The following is a 17,983-nucleotide window of genomic DNA, read 5'->3' on the forward strand; positions in this document are numbered from 1 at the left end:
GGCGAACTAGCTAGAAAAAGATGTACTAACAGAATTAAGAGTCACATCACTAAATAGCTATTGAAAGAGCTCTTAATATGTTATATATTCAAGTAGCGGATTGTGATTGGAAAAGTCTTAAAAATTGTAAGACTAGAAGGACTCTACAGTTTGGATCAAAAGTCAAGCAAATATTCTCTTTGAAAATGGAAAAGATCTTTCTAGACTAATAGTAGTAATTACTGGTTTCTAGTTTAACAGAGAGCTGGCAGCTAAGATAAGATTTTATTACAAAATTTACCAAACCAGCTGTAAACAGACAGAGAATGAGAAAATATTTTGCGTTTTCTCTGTCTTTAATAGCGCTGCTGGCAGTTCATTAGTCAAAAAATTAGAACTCTATAGTACTCTGTAAAGTAGGTTTTATAGTATTCTTTATCGAAGAAAAATGGCTTAGAGACGTACTCTTAACCAAGAAAGGGGCACAATAGATCCGACGGTCGAAGTGTCATATCCCATATCAATAATAATAATAAACCAATAATGCAGTAACTGCAGGATAGAAAAAAAACAGTGGTATACTTCCTAGCAAGATTAAAATATTATACAATGGACGTCTACGAACTAATGAGCCCTGCGTGTATCTCAAATATAAATCTTCCAAAATAATTTTGTTCTTCAATCGTGAAATTTTTTTTTAAATCTTAAAATTCCACATCCGGGTGTGTGTAAGCTATGGACTATTTAGACAAAAGTCAAAACTCTGCAACATTGATCCAGCTCATAAGCCATGATTAAATAAATGAGTAATCGACTACTTATCGAACTACCAAAAAAAAGTTATCCTAAAATTATATGATTTTTCTATGTGTGTTGAAAAGGAAGAAAGAGTAAGCGTCCCGGTTTATAATTTATAATAATTACCTGAAACAAGATCTCCATTTCAAATAGTAACAATTTTTGTGTAATCAAGTGTGTTCTTCACGTGACTAAATAGAAATTTCGGATATCGCTAAATTATCGTCGTCAGGAGTCTTTGGAAACATCTATTAATTTAAGTGTCCGTATCTTGTCTTCGACTCTCAAGTTTAAGCCTCACGAGTTGAATTTAATTGACTGTCAATTTCAATTTTTAATTTATAAATTCCAAATAAAGCAGACTATCATAAATTAAAATAATCTATTATTTAATTTTTTAAAACATTTAATTTACTTAATTGTAGTTATTATTATATTTTGTTTGCATTATTTGTAAAATATGTAGAATTTTCTGTTTCTTTGCTTTACTATAGATTATTTATTCCTTATAATTTGCATTTTTTGAAATTAACTTACACACCTTAAACATTCACGCATCAATTTACAAATTCGTATTCTTCTGCATTTTTCGCAAAAACTCACTAGTGTTTTTCTTCTTTTCTTATTCTTAATTTTAAATACGTACATATTTTTCTAAAATTGTAATACCCATGTACGCCCACAATACGTGCTCATCTTCTCTTATCAGTAAACAAACCTATTATTACTCACTGCATGCATTAATTCCAGGTATTCAGTAATTTGCATGCAGCTATATATATGTTGTATATGTGTATAAAGGTATAAAGGAATATATGTACATAAAATAAAATTATATTTGTAATTTACAATAAAAGATATGCTTCATATAATAATTTATTATTTTACCAAAAAATATTTATTAATAAATAATATAAAAAACAAATTATTTATTCAATTAAATTTATAACAGTTAGTATAAAGGATAAAATATTTTTGTATGGTAAAGGAAAACACTGCCTATGTAGATTCAAGTCTTACAAAATTAAGTTATTTCTACTAGAAACTAATGATATCCCAAAAAGAGGTCTTGTAAACATAGTCCTATTGGGTGATTTCAAATTAAATACTTATGTTCAGAACCTTATCTCCGAGTGTGTGCTTACGTGCAACTTGGATTGACTAAGGTTGTTGGGTCTCCGTCATAAATAAAAGAAAATCATTTAAATTAAATAGAAAAATCCGCCTAAAATATATTTTTAATGTTAAAACTGAATTTATCACAACCTTTTTAAATTATGAAGTAAGTCCTTACGTGTTAGTACTTAACAAGTAATAATAGTACCAGTTTGTATATATTAGCGTCATTTTTCATCTTTCAAAACTCTTATATTCAAAACTTCTATATATTCTATATAATAATAAATAGAAGTTCTTATGTGTTAAGAAATAGAAGAGACATTGTTAGTACTAGAATATCTTCGGGTTTTTGTGTGTCACTGTAATTCTTTGCCATCTTACAGTCGAAGATTAATATATGAGCATTAATATATGAATACAAAGGTAATATATTTTTCATCTTTCAAAACTCTTATCTTCAAAACTTCTATATATTCTATATAATAATAAATATAAGTTCTTATATGTTAAGAATGGAAGAGACATTGTTAGTACTAAAATATCTTTGAGTTTTTGTGTGTCACTGTAATTCTTTACCATCTTACAGTCGAAGATTAATATATGAGTATTAATATATGAATATCAAAGATAATATATGTATTTTTCATCTTTCAAAACTCTTATCTTCAAAACTTATATATATTCTATATGATATTAAATAGGAGTTCTTATATGTTAAGAATGAAAGAGACGTTATTAGTACTAGATTATCTTTAGGTTTTGTGTGGCACTGTAATTCATTCCCATCTTAATTAATACATGAGTATCAAAAATAATATATGAGTTTTATATATATAACTCTTTTAATATTTCATATATATTAAACCGAAGCACTAAGAAGAGCTAATTTAATGATATTAGTACTGAAACATTCGACACTTTCTGTTTGTCACTGTCACTACTTTATTTAAATAGAAGAAAATCGAATCGACTATTACTATGATCCTTCCACAACTATATATTACATATACTTTATTTTATTATATATTATATTATATTAATATATTAAAGCTTTTATTCCAGAGTAAAAAATATTAATATATTGTATAAACTTAATATCATCATAAATTTGCGTTGTATTCGAAGATTCCCTAGTTTGTGCATGACTTTGCCGAATAATCCTATAAAATTTATAATAATTTATTTTTATTAAGCGTAACACGATTATGGTAGTCCGCTCATTTAAATTTTATTAGCACAATAATAAATAACTATTTTTAGTTTGGTATTTAATCTTTTAATTTATATGTTAATTTTAAAATTTTTAGATAACAATTGTAAACTCACACGAAGTTTTTTCTAAAGTTTTCATTATAGATAATAAGTATATAAGAAAATGCTTAAAGATATCAATAATTGAAACTTTCTATAAAAAACATCGATGTGAACTTGTTAAACATACATAAATGCAGTTAATATCCATAATATTATTATGAGTTTTTTTTTTTAAAGCTTTGCTTAATAGAAATATGTGTAACATATGTATGTATGTGGTTTTCATTTTGCTTGATATCTGATCACTATCATTTCTTTAGTATACTAAAGTTTTTCTATTTAATATATTTATTTTTATAAATTTTATTTAAAAGAAGAAAATAACATATTATTAGTGATTAATAAAATAAAATTGAAAGCGTGTAAAATCTTTTTATTTATTTAATTATTTTTTTTTTTTTTGTATGCTGCAATTTTGCATTTTAATCATTTTTACAATATTTTTTAAATATATTTAAATAATTTTTTTTCAGTTTGTATTATTTTAATCATTTTAAAAAAAATCTTATCCGATGTGAATACAAAGCATAACTTCAGCAATTAAATTTAATTGTTCAAATAAAAAAATGAATGCTTAACTAACTAAATTATTAACTATTTCTATAATTTATTTTATATTTTTAATAAAAATATGTTTTACTTTTCGCTTCGTTAACTTATTTTTTTTTTTTCATTAAACTTCATTAAAGCTCCAATACTAGTAATGCAACAATTTTAGTTCAACGCAAATATTTTTGAAAAATGCAGCACACAATATCCGTCCTTGACATATTCCTTAGCCACTAGTTGCTTGCCTGCCTGCATGTTACCATCCACTTGCTCAGTACGTCGTAGATACTTTTTATCTAATAAAGTTGAAATGCATTTTAAAGCGCAAAAATGTGCATTACAATGTAGTATCACCTCCGACACCACCACCGCTTCCAGCTACTTCACGCATAAATACTCATACCAAGAGTATGAGTTTTCAACTGTTGACTCAAGTCTTGGTCAGTCAGTATCTTAACGGCTATAAACAAACAAGTTGAAATCTTTTTCTTTCTTCATTTGAACAAACTTCAGAGACCCTCGTGTGGTTACTCAGAGGCTCTCCTCCGAACAATTGGTTAATGTTGGCTTGGTTAATGGTGGTTAACTCATTTGCAATTTTTATTTCATGTCTGATCATTGCCATCCATGGCTACGCTTCACAAATTTTAGCAGCCAGCGAACGTCTTGTACATAAAATTTGCACTCCGCTGTGTGCTTCTGGTTTTGCTTCCTCAACGTACGAGTAGAAATATTAAATTTAATTTAATATTAAAATATTTCCTGTGTAACGCTCTTATGAGTTTTAAACATTCAGGGGGTTAAAGTATTATTCTTAAGTTTTTATACATGTGAGTACCTTAAAAACGTCCTTACAATGTTTAAAAATCTGAATATTCTTTAAGTATTTTTGTGTTTAGACAATTAAGTCTTGTAGAGAATACCACAATATGAAAGAGCAAACAATTATTTTATACGTTAAAATGAAAATGAAGGCCATCCCAAAGTTTAAGATTTGTTTCAAAAAAGGTCTTGACAGTTTTATTCAAAAAAGGTCTTGATATAATGCGTCAACCTACATTAATCATCAATATAATTAATTGTGTACAAATTACAGCGATCTGTCCACAGAGGATCGGTCCATCATCAAAATATTATTCCAGTAATTACAAGCAGAGTGAACAGGTCGGTAGGCTACAACAACTAGGCAAACATATAACGAATATCAGAGATAAAGGAAGACGATGTAGTATAATATTAGTCAGGTATTAGGAGCCGAGTAAAAGCTAATTACAGTTTATGACCGGAATCCTAGAAAAGTAAAGTGGGTTAGACAGAAATCTTTTATTCCTTTAAAAACTATGTGTACCCAAAGAAAGTTAACTTAAAGCTTAGAGTAAACTCCACACTCCAAATCTCGGAAGTCACAGATATATGGTGGGATATAGGAGAGATTTTTATTCGTTTCAAACCAATTTTAAATCTATGTATATCTAGGGAAAATTAATTAAAGTTTAGTCTAGATTCGACCTCGCAAATCTGCCGTAAACCACATATATAGAATGGGATTTACAGATATATTTTTTATTTGCTTGAAATCTGTAAATACTTTGTTAACAGTTAAGGTAACAGACTGTGCGACCCGAATCCTAGAAATCACAAATATAAAGTGATATAAACAGAAATCTTTAGGTCAGTTTGTGGGGACGGATCTTAAACATCTGCCTCTTTAAATTATCAAAATTCTTAAACTGAACTATCGTATGAGATGGAAAGTGAGAATTATGAAAATTACGCTTTTAAGAAATAAATTCCTTTATGAACCTGATATAACTTATATTAAGATGTTAAGTAATACAGTATTTAAGTTTAGTTAATATTTCTTTTTTTTTTTTTAAATATACTTTGTTATCAATATTATACTTATTCTTTTTAATTTTTTTTATAGGTAAGAACAACAACATTACTCTACATTTCCACCTTCACTATTTACTATAAATATGTATCTACAATGGTAAGTAAACAACAACGTTGGATTCATCACATATTCCTACTTCTTAAGATGTTAATAAAAACGTACAATTCCTTAAAAAATATATATCCTTAATATTTACTTTTTATTAAAAGCACTTGGTCGTTGCTGGCGACGATTGGCATCGGGACGTAGACTCGACCGTCCGTGGAACCAATTTGTTTCTATAATATCATTTCGTTCTAAGCTTATCTACACTTATGCTACAAAATATAGCTCGAGTATTCAATAAATATTAATTTTTTTAATAGAATTTATCAATAATACTATAAGAAAGAATCAACAAGTTTCAAAATACAAATATATATACCTTGTTCTAATACCATTACTTACAATTAATAGACAATTCTATAAAAACAATAGGTTCTATGCTTATCAATAGTAAGGCTAGAGTTGTTGAAGTACATATTGAATATAGTATACGTACCTTTTTAAAATCTCTTTGAAAGTAATATTTATTCAGCATACAATATTTCAATCTATTTCAATAAAATCAATTTACTAATCGTTTTCAAATGTTTTTTCTTCTAACTAAATCATATCTAATTTGTAAACTTAAATTCCCGCATTTGCTAATGTACAATTTTTACATACAATATATCATTCTGATAATTAAAGTAACAAAATCAATTACAAGATAATAACAATAGAGGTATACATAATCAATCATGAATGAGTACTTTGAAATCTGTTATCATGGTATAGCTCAATAAATCTTTAAGGTCACAGCTTAATTTGGCTTAATAACATAATGTTGCGTTACTAATAAATATATGATCACAAATAATTAGTATAGAAACATTATTTAGGTATATCAAATTATCATTATCTCTATTCATATAGGTAATTGTAAAATTGTGATACACTTTTCAACTTGAATTGAAAATGATGAGTTGCACTACATCAATTATAAGTATGACTTAACTACAATTTTAATAGCAGTTTCTGCAGTATATACTTTTATTTTTTTATATCTCTGATATATATATTAATTACTGACACAAATTATCAAGTTGTTAATAAAATAATCATAATAAAATCATATAATCGTAATAAAATTCTGTGCTAAAAAACTATTTATAATAACTGACTTTAGTTAACGCGATTCATCTGTGTGGCATTATCTGAACAGTTTGACAGTGACTGCTTGAATGCTTAGTAGATGCAAAATAAAACTAGCTTCTGGCTTTGACACTCTCACTACAACTCTCCGTACTCATTTTCATTGCATAGCTGTCAGCGAGCTCATCCAAGAAAGCAGCTCAGCTCTGTTTTTATAACTGAGGATCGTTTTGTTTACAGCACACACTCAACACACTCAACATAACAAGTATCTGATATTCGAAAGATACCTCGAACGGTGCGGTGCACTCGCTGCTGTTTTGTCCGGTCAACTTCAGTTTTAACTCAACGCGCTATCGATATGAACGTGTTTTCCGTACAGTGAGAAGTGTTATGATGTTATGAAGTGCTAAGTAATGCCAATATTGACGACATTTCGCAGATTTTCTCTTCCATTTGACGGTTTTTGTTTACATTTCTGAGTAGAAAACTGTTTTAATGGAAACACATGCGACTTTTTGAAGATTTCGTTTAGAAAAAAATGTGCTAAAGTTGAACAAGAAAATATTATTAAAATTGGTAAAGAAAATAGTTATTATGTGAAGTATTGAAAAATAAAAAAAATGTGTTTAAATGTTAAAAATTAAATTTATTTTTAACAATAAATTTCAAGCTAATTCATATACATATTTGTGAAGAAATATTTACTAAATATTTTTCGGAATAACTGAAATGTGATAACAAAAATTTTTAAAATATGAAATTATTACAAATTACAATTGAATAATTTGCGGAATTTACATTTGTAATTTATGTGTATTATTATAAAATAATAAAATAATTTTGTAAACAGTTTTTATCATCGCTGAAGCTTTACATTTTTCGTGACAAATTTTATTTTATTTGCAATTGTCATGCATTTCATGTTTTCCTAGCAATTATACCATGAAAATATTTATATCGAAATTATTATTATTATTCCATAATAACAAATATAAACAATTTATTTTTGTTTTGATGTTACCAAAAAAACAAAAAAAAATCAAGTTATTTAAAATGTTTAACAATTTTTTTTATTGCTGCTAACATATATTGCTGATAGTATATAGCTATGCTGATAACTGAGATTATTTTGTTCTTAAATACACAAACGCGGTTTGATAAATAAGTGTTATAAGTTTTTTATATACATATTTTGAAATGTATTGTTAAATTATTTTCAATACATTAAAATCTTTATAGTGTAATAAAAAAAATTTTTTTTTCGAAAAAATATACAGTATTATCTGCTTACTTAAACTAATGTTATCTAGTTATTACTGTGACTGTTATTACTATAATTGCCATTACTATAAGTGTTGATATTGTCTCCAAAAGTTTCCGGACACAAAATCTCCATTTCTAAGACCTATTTGGACCACGTTATTACTGTGACTGTTATTACTATGATTGCCATTACTGTGGCTGTTGACTGACTGTTTACATTGTCTCCTAAACTATCCGAAGACAGCGTCCCCACCATTAAGACCTATTTGGACCGTGGATAAAGTTATTACTGTGGCTGTAATTACTATTATTGCCATTACTGTGACTGTTGATTGACTTTTTACATTATCTCCTTAACTATCCAGAGATAGCGTCGCCATCACTAAGACGTATTTGGGCCTTGGGTCACGTTATTACCGTGACTGTCATTACTATAATTGCTATTACTGTGACTGTTGACTGACTGTTAACATTGTCTCCTAAGCTATCCGGACGATGACGCAAACTAAATATACGCAGTAGGAAGGAATATAACAATTGGGAAGTACTCTATGAATGCATATTACGCGTGCATTCTACATAATACATATGATCTAATTAGTTTTCAAGATATGTACGCAGAAAAGTGCCTTTGAAAGCATTTTACTCATTTATTCGAAACAGTTTTCAAATATAAATCCATCGTGCAGTATGTCTCTTGGTCTTTAGGACATCTTCTATTGCGAATCGATCCATTTCCCACTTAGTAACTTTTTGATCATTTATATATGATTATAAGAATAAGGTTCAGATTAATGTGTTATTGTTGTTGTTGTTGTGATTTCAGTCAGTGCTATTGCGCACTTTTACTCTTTTGTGGCTGGTGGGCTTATCCCTGCCCCACACTAAACTTTAACTGTACTAGAATCACTATCATTTATTTATCTTGTAACTGATGACGGACTGTAGATCAGCATATCTTCCTGTGCGTCGTGAGGTGGACTTAAGGTTTGTTATGGCGGGTTTGGGTAACATATCAACTTTTGTGAATAATTTTAGGGTTCAGTCCTTGATATATTTTTTCACTGAGTCGATTAGATGTCTATGTGTTATTATAATTTATTAAAAAATAATTTTTTTTTATAAAAGTAACGTTTGAAAGGAATATCGAACAACTCAATAATAATAGATAATAGATAAGTAGCTAGTGCTTTCTAAACAATGATATTTTAATTCAATTTAATTAGTCAAAAACGGCTCAATGGTTACTTTTATTTCCAAACTTGCTTATAACATTGACATTCATTTGACAGTCATTATTTTAGCCATTCCATTTCCATATTTCGTGTTAAAGTACGTGATGCACTTCCAATTTTAAATGACATACGCTTCAATTTTTATCGGTTTTAGTATCGTTCACATTCGTTCAGTAATACTACTGTTATAGGTTTTTGATAGGCATACCATATATAATATTAAAGTATACTACATTTCTTATCATATTTAAACTCAAAAGATTTTTAAAATGAGGAAGAAATGTTTCATATCATTTCTGGAGTTATTTGATTTATTAAAGTAATATGAATCAAATGACTCTTACTGGTTATCGTACAAGTTTGCTTTGTAAGTTTGCTCTCTACGTCCTCTTCAACTTAGTGATAACATAAAATCTATAGTATAACTATAGGTTTTGTTTTTACTGTATGTGTGTTCTTTTATTTTTTGCAAAAGGCTATAACACTTGGGATGACTAGAATAAATTTAAGTGGTTCACAAATTTCTAGAGCAAGAACTATTGGAGATATATTGAGAATACTGTAGACATATAGAATTAAATTATATATCAGAAATTTCTTTGTCTTTGACTATAAAAATCTTAAAACCCAAATTTGTCTTTGCTAAGTCTGCATTGTAACAGGTTTTACCTAATATAACTCTCGAATACTCAATTTTTATTGTATTTATAACATTATAACAATATTTTGTCGGTTATTGAGTTTTTAAATATAAATGTTGAAAATCAGTTACAATATTCTTGAATGAAGTCATAACCATCTATTAAAAAAAGAGTACACTGCTCGTAAAAATAAGTTATTATCTGTGAAAGTGAGAGGTTATTTTTTTTTAATAAAAAATGGTTAACACCAAACACAATTGGTAAATACCAATTACTAACTAGTATATTGGACGCTATTCAAAACTTTACAGCTGGCTTACTTGTGAAAAAAATTAACTCTGGTTTCTGGCCCCTGATATAATAAAATCGTCTGCTGAACTTTCAAGACTGTAATCACACGTTTTGGGCAGTTTCAGAATATAAATATAAAAATAAATTAATAATTGCCTTTGTTCTTAAGATATATATTAAGAATATTGTTTTAAGGCAGGTGTATATTTGCTTTCATACCTTTCTTGGCGAGCATGCACTCATTAAATGCACTGCTGTCGTTAGCTCTAACCCAGAAATACATATGGATTGTTTATCATGTCTTTCCTTAGCTTATTTAAATTACTCATAATCGACGATAAGAATATGAGACTACTATTTGACTATAAATGAGCACAATAGTGACAACACTATTAAAAGTCAGGAGAATATAGAGCAGTATTTCCTAATGTAAGTTTTTCTAGTAGTCTCTTTGTAAATCCGTGAAGGGCAACAAGCATAACAGATCGAAGTCATTTATCATAGAAAATAAGGTTTAGAAAGTAGTTGTAAGTTATCGGGAACTAGTTTTAGCGTATCAGTTTTTCAGTTAGGAAATAATGGCATGCATATCTGGTATATTCAAAACGTAAAATAACTATAAATAAATTATGATTGCTAAGTTAAATCTAATCATAGATTTTTACAGAAATAGCCTAAAAGAACTTAATCCTATATCCATTGATATGTGCGTAATAACTTTTAATAAAAAAAAAACAAGAACATATTTATAAAAAATTTTTTATACTGTTGTTTATTTTAAAGGTATTTTAATTAAGTGATATTTTTGTTTATTAAATATATATAATATGAACCTAATTGCCGTATATTTATACAAGATATATGTTTTCGTTTTTAACAAATACTTTAACATATTCCCCTTTCATCTGCAAACTCCATTTAAATCACTTACCACTTACGTTCGTTTCGTTAACGTTTGCCATATTAATTGCAAACTTTAATTAAAAAGCAGATGTTTATATATCTATATAAACTAAAAACATATTTAATGTAATATAATTATATAGAATATTATTGACATAAATTAAAACCAGTTGTTTGTTACTCAGTAATATTATTTTAAATTTCATTTGTTAAAAATTGTTCTATTACAAAATAAATATTGAAGATATTATTTAATAGGTAATATATATATATTTTTATAATAGTTAGTATTACATAAGTAAAAATATATATTCAATTACTATTTATTTTTATTTTAAAGATAAATGACAAAAGCAAATCTGTTTTTCAGACTTTAAGTCTTGCGAAGTTTTCATGACTCAACAAAAGTTGTTTAATTAAGTTTTTTACTTTGACAATAAAACAATAGGTTATCGATATTAATTAGATTAAAACACAACTTTTAATGAAGTGTAATATTTATCAAATTATATTGATAAGAAAATTCGTTTAATACCAAAACAACATCATGTGTCAATCAATTTTTTTTATATACATATATATTGTTTAATTAATTATATATAAAGAAACTTTTTCGATATCAAAACATCAGATTAAATATATTACCAGAAGTACTAAAAAAGGTAACGTTAATATTTATTTTGTGAAAATTTTTATTGTATACAAAATTAAATTTCCTCAAAGACTTGTGTTTACATTCCCATGACGAATACTGAGATATTTAGACAGACAGACAATGCCACCAACTTGCAAACAAGTTCGTTACAAATTGCACATACGTAGCTTGTATCTACGAAGTAAAAATGCATTAAAAGAAAATGTTCTAGTAGAAATAAATATTCTCGAAGTAGAAGAAATTAGTCTTAAAATAAAAATATTCTACCTGTTGGTGGCAAAAAAAATTTAACCCTCCTGCATTTTTCGATATTATATATTAGGGCACCTAACATACTTAGGGCACTTGTAAAGGTAGTCCTATGACCTTTTTTATTTTTAGGTATCTTTAATGGCTTTTGGTATTCCTTCACACGCCTATTAATGACTACTCGCTGATGCGTATTTCATTGACCACGAAATTCTGCTTCAAGGATTATTACCCAATTTTTTTTTTTACTTGTTTTATGCTAATACTCAATTTATCTTAAATTTCAAAAAGGATTTTCCACTTTTTTCTCCTAATTTTCCACTGTTTTTAAATATAATTTTGGTATTAAGCATTGAGTGATATATTCTTTTAGTCCTAAGCGAAGACTTATTTTACTGACTTCTTATTTAGAAAAAAATAATTATATTATGAGATAAGAATACATATTATACAAAGGGAACACTTTATTAATCTTTAAAAATATTCACTTCTATCTAACTTAAGTCTAAGTTGTTGATAATTTATACTGATTATTAATTTATAATAACAATTTGCATAGTTATTTTTAACTTTAATCTAACATAATGTCTTCGTTATACTTAAATTAGCGCTGATATTTTTGACGAAATATGGACAGCATATGTTGGTAAAACCAACAAAACCAAATTAATAAGATTTAATGAACTCACTCAAATAGTGCGAACAGACAAATTTAAATATATACTTATATGGAAATATTTTTATTTGACTATACAACCCACATGAAATCTTCCCCTGTATCAAAATTTAGCTCCCTATTCCTTATTTTTCTCACATTTATGTTTACTCCATCATTGCCAACACAATGTGTCCATCTTAATCGTACTTTTTTATTGCTATGATCTAAATACTTCAAGGCAAGCAGTATATTTCGTGGCGAATGGTCATTACATTAGTCTTATTCCTCTAGCGAATATTAGTCTTTCAATTTGTATAGTAGTTATAACATCCCCTTTCTAAAACAAGCTCTTTAACTGATCGTTGTATTGGATTCTCCAAACTCTGTGTTCTGCCATCTTGTAAGCACTTTTTTTGGAATGCATTGACTAACCCCATGTCACTGCTTAATTAATACCTTTTTTAAATATATAAAAAGTCAATTTACTGGCTGATCCGCGAAAGGGTTGAAAGGTTCAAACTGAAGCGTTTATCGTGATAAATGAAACTTATTGCGTTAAGTGGCATTTATTATGATATTAATTGCGATAGTTGCTATAGGCAAATCGTGAAACGGATTTTTTTCAATTAATATTCTGGGTTATATTATACGGGATTTCAGTACAACAAAATACATTACAAATCTGATTTTAATTATTTTTTTTAGTATGTTATTTGTTGTTGTTAATTCGCCTTAATATTGGACCTCCTCTTTTCTATGTCACTGTAAATTTGTTTGTTACGTGTGTCTGTTTTAACACTTGTTGAACATTAAATTATTTTCTTGATTTTATAAACTTTCATTTTAGCTGCAAACTATAAATTTTAAGATTGTAATAACTTCTTATATTGCAATTTCTGCGTGACAGGTTTTTATAATGTTCTTTTTGGCTTTATAGTATAAATTAACCAAAATGTAATTTAAAAAACTTGCCACTTTGAAGAAAAGAAAATCAATTAAAATTTAGAATTGCCCAAGGCCTGTGTGCAAATTGATTCTTTTAGGAAAGAAGTATTAAAATATGAGAGAATGAACTTTGGTGAAATATAATTATAATGAATATTATAGTTAAATTTAATATATATATCCAAACTGAAACTGAGTTATGTTACACAAAAAATTTACTTTTTATATATAAACTAACTTAAGAAATCAATTATAAATCATAAAGTATCTGAGTATTTACAAAGTTTTAATATGTGGAAATAGGCTATTTTTTAACAACTGAAAAAAAATGTTTTTCTTTACTGACCAATAGTTTTCAACAGTATATTCCATACCACAAGTTATATCTGGATCCGTTTTTGGTAACACAATTGTTTGTATCACCAAACGATTGTTTGTATTGTTTGAAATTGTTTACAATTTGTAGTGTTAAAGAAAAAACTTTATCCCAATTATTCGAATTATCTTTTTGAGATAGTTCTAGTCACCAAACAATTTTGAAATCCTTCGAACTAAAGCGAATAAGTTTTGGTTTTGGAATTTTCCCGCGAATATTTCAAATACAGTCAAACATCCACAACTCAAACTTCTATAACTCAAACTTCTATAACTCAAACTTCTATAACTCGAATTTTCTATAATTCGATCTAAATATAGTACAATAGATTTTAGAGAGCAAAAAAAATCCAACCTTTTTTTTTACAAAATGGTACTTTGAGTTATAGACTGTAGGTATATGGACAGTATACTGTATATAGACTGCATATAGTTAGTTTTCTCTCGAAAAAAAAATTGTCAATAAAATAATTAAACTAAAGTATTCAAAATTTATCCCAAATTTAATACATATTGGATAGCTATCGTTTTTGCGATAGTTTTTCTCAGTAAATTATTATCATATGCGTAAGAAAAACTATCACAAGAATCAATATATCATGGCTATATCAATTGAGATAACTTTATCACAGACTTATAGATCAAAGAGGCGCTTTTTTATTTAAAATTTTAATAATCGTTAAAGTTTTCTTAGCCGTGACTTATTTACTTACTTACTGTAGTTCTTTTCTCATTGTGAAGCATAGGACCTACACAATGGAGGTCCTACTACTATTATGACTACCATAATTATACCCATGACTAATACTATTGTAAATAAGATATTATAATCAATTTTATCTATTCCAGCTTTAATTTCACATAAAACGTTTAATTATAATATGAATTCAAATAACTTGTTATTCTTTGAAAAATTCTTAACTCTGAAAAGCACAGCTGTTTTATAATTTGTGCTTAACTCTTTCTTTCCCCTCATTTGTTACAACAAGCAAATATCGTTTTCATCTACAAGAATTGAGCGCACTGCAATTATTTAATGCAAAAATAAAAGATCGCAAGCCTAAATGTGTCACTTATGGGTTTGGCCATGTTCGTGTTAAACATTGTAAAAACAAAAAAGCTTATATACATTGTGACCGAAAAGTTTCCGGAAATTTTAAATAAAACGCAAAATTCTTAATCTTCATCAATATTTATTTTTATCTCCTTCAAAATATGCTCCATTAGAAGCGATACACAAATGCCAACGTTTCTTCCAATCATCAAAAACATTTTTTATAGGCGCTTTCCGGTATGGCTTTGAGTTCCCTCTGCGAATTCTGTTTTACGTCTTCTATGGATTCAAAACGCGTTCCTCTGAGTGGTAATTTGAGGTTGGGAAACAGGAAAAAGTCACACGGTGCAAGATCAGGTGAATACGGTGGCTGTTCGATGGTATTTATTGAATGTTTGGCCTTAAAATCGTTGATAATGTTGAACAAATTGAGGTGAATCGGAACAAGCCGGGCGTTGACACGTCGCATACACAAATTGTCCACCAAAATCAAACGAGCCATCTCACGACCGATGCCTAGCTCTCGTGCTATCTCTCTAACACTCACATGAGGATTTTTGAACACGATTTCCTTTGCCTTTTCAATGTTTTCGTCGGTGGTAGAGGTCGAAGGTCGTCCAGAACGCGGCATGTCTTCGACGGTCGTACGACAGTCCTGAAAGGCTTTGTACCACTCATAAACTTGAGTTTTCGATAAAACTGATTCCCCATAAGCCTTTTGTAGCATTCGCAACGATTCTGCACACGAAATTTCGTTCGAAAAACAAAATTTGATGCAAACTCTTTGTTCAATATTTTTTTCCATTGTTTTTTTCGCAACGCACTACTGAGGTGAACTGGTTTCAACAGCTGCCGTAAACGAACTGTCCGACAGATCGCGCTCATTTTTGGCATAGGTAATTTAAGTACAGTGCTTGCCAAACTACATAAACTTAAAATATCGAAAAATATACAGCGCGCGAATTTTAAATGAGAATTTCCGAAAGCTTTTCGGTCACAATGTATTCTTGCAACTGCAGTACAGATTTTACAGATACGTTTGTTGTACTATTCACAACTTCAGATTTAAACTGACGTGCAAACACCTTTCAAAGCAGCATTCCAACATTTGCGCCAACAAACTTCTTGTTCGCATTTTAGTAAAAAAAAAAAAATAAAATGAAAAATATATTAAAATTACAATTCAAACAGAATTATTATCAAAAATACATATGAGCGCACAAGCATATTAAAACCCATTATAACAATCCAGAATAAACAATATAAATACTTGCTTGTATTATGTTAACTGCATCGCACGAATCATGCGGATTGTATCTACATATTTGGCAATATCTGCACCTATTATACTGCACTTGTTTGCTTACAGCTTATCAACTCAACTACTCGTTTTATCTGCGCAAACAACGTGCTTGAGATGTAGCAGCTGTTCACATGCAAAAAATCGCTCAGATGCAGCCACAACAAAATTATCTAAAGCCTTATTATTGTTGTTAGTATAATTATACTCGTGTGTACTGTATCTTGTTGTACTAATTTTCAAAAAAGTAATTTGTAGATTTTCTACTATCTCCTATTGAGCCACAAACATTTTGCTACTAAGTATCTAAGTATCTCTCAGTGCTTTAAGGCATATAACATACAATAGACTGACAAAACCGATTTGTGGCTATTTGGAAGTCAATACGACAATGACATTAAATTCTTAAATTAATTCTGCAAAATATGTGAAACCTGTTAACGTAACTGTTGTTTTTAATTTTTTTTTATTCGAGTGTGGCGCTTTTAATTTTTTTTTCTAATTTATTCCAACCACAATAGATACATTTACATGCATACACTCGTATGTACCTCAACAAAAATTTTATCTAGATATATTGTACTACTATTATCTGTTTGATTTTGCTCATGTTCTGAAATGTTGTTTTTGCGTACACTTTTTTATATTGTTTTTCTAATTTGCTTTTTTTTTTGTTTTTTTTTTGTACTTTTATATATAATAACATGTATATATTTTATATATTGTATATTGTATTGTATAGTATGGGTAAGCGCACAGTCACTACTTATTCTAGTTTATTCGTTTATTCGGATTCCCTCACAATATGTTACACTTCAGTGATTACTCAACACTTGATATAGGTATTCTATAGATCGACATATATTTATACTCGTATTCTATACAAATATATTTGTATCTGTAACTTCACCTGTTGTTATTGTATGTACGTATGTATGTATTTAGTGTAATGAAGAGATCTTCACTCATACAAACTAGTATTTCGTTTTTACTGAGTTCTGTGTTTTGATTATAATTGTAATAATTGAAGTACAATTCACTCTCTGTTATTTATTCTAATACTTTTAGTATTAGTTTTTTTTTACTTTCAAAACTTCTATGCAAATTTCAGTAGGTTTGTATGATTTCCACTTTATTTTAATTAGAAAAGATTTATTCTCAGTTGCAATTTACTTAAAAATAACTTCCTGACACAAATCGCAAGTTTTCATATATATTAATATATTATAAATAATTATATTCAAAACTGTTTACAAACAACGATCACATTATGCCAATATGCTTAAAATTCATTTCAATTGAAGCTATTTTCTTTCTATTATCAGAAAGCTCTAGAAAAATGCATTTAATGTATGCAAACTCGTTACTAATCTACGCAAACTATAATACAATGAAGTCGATAGTGGCCAATATAGATTAGAATTTCATTCTAAACTAAAGTAGGTTAAAAAGAAGCTCCTTTGTAACTATTTGAATCTGATGACCTAAAGAAATTGGTTATTAAAGTGTTTCAAATAGAATGGTTTGAACTTTTTATGACATGCAATATGCTATTGAAAGGGAAGTCCTAATTGTAACG

The sequence above is a fragment of the Teleopsis dalmanni genome, chromosome 1 (genome assembly GCF_002237135.1).
Source record: "Teleopsis dalmanni isolate 2A chromosome 1, ASM223713v2, whole genome shotgun sequence".
NCBI classification, from domain to species: domain Eukaryota; kingdom Metazoa; phylum Arthropoda; class Insecta; order Diptera; family Diopsidae; genus Teleopsis; species Teleopsis dalmanni.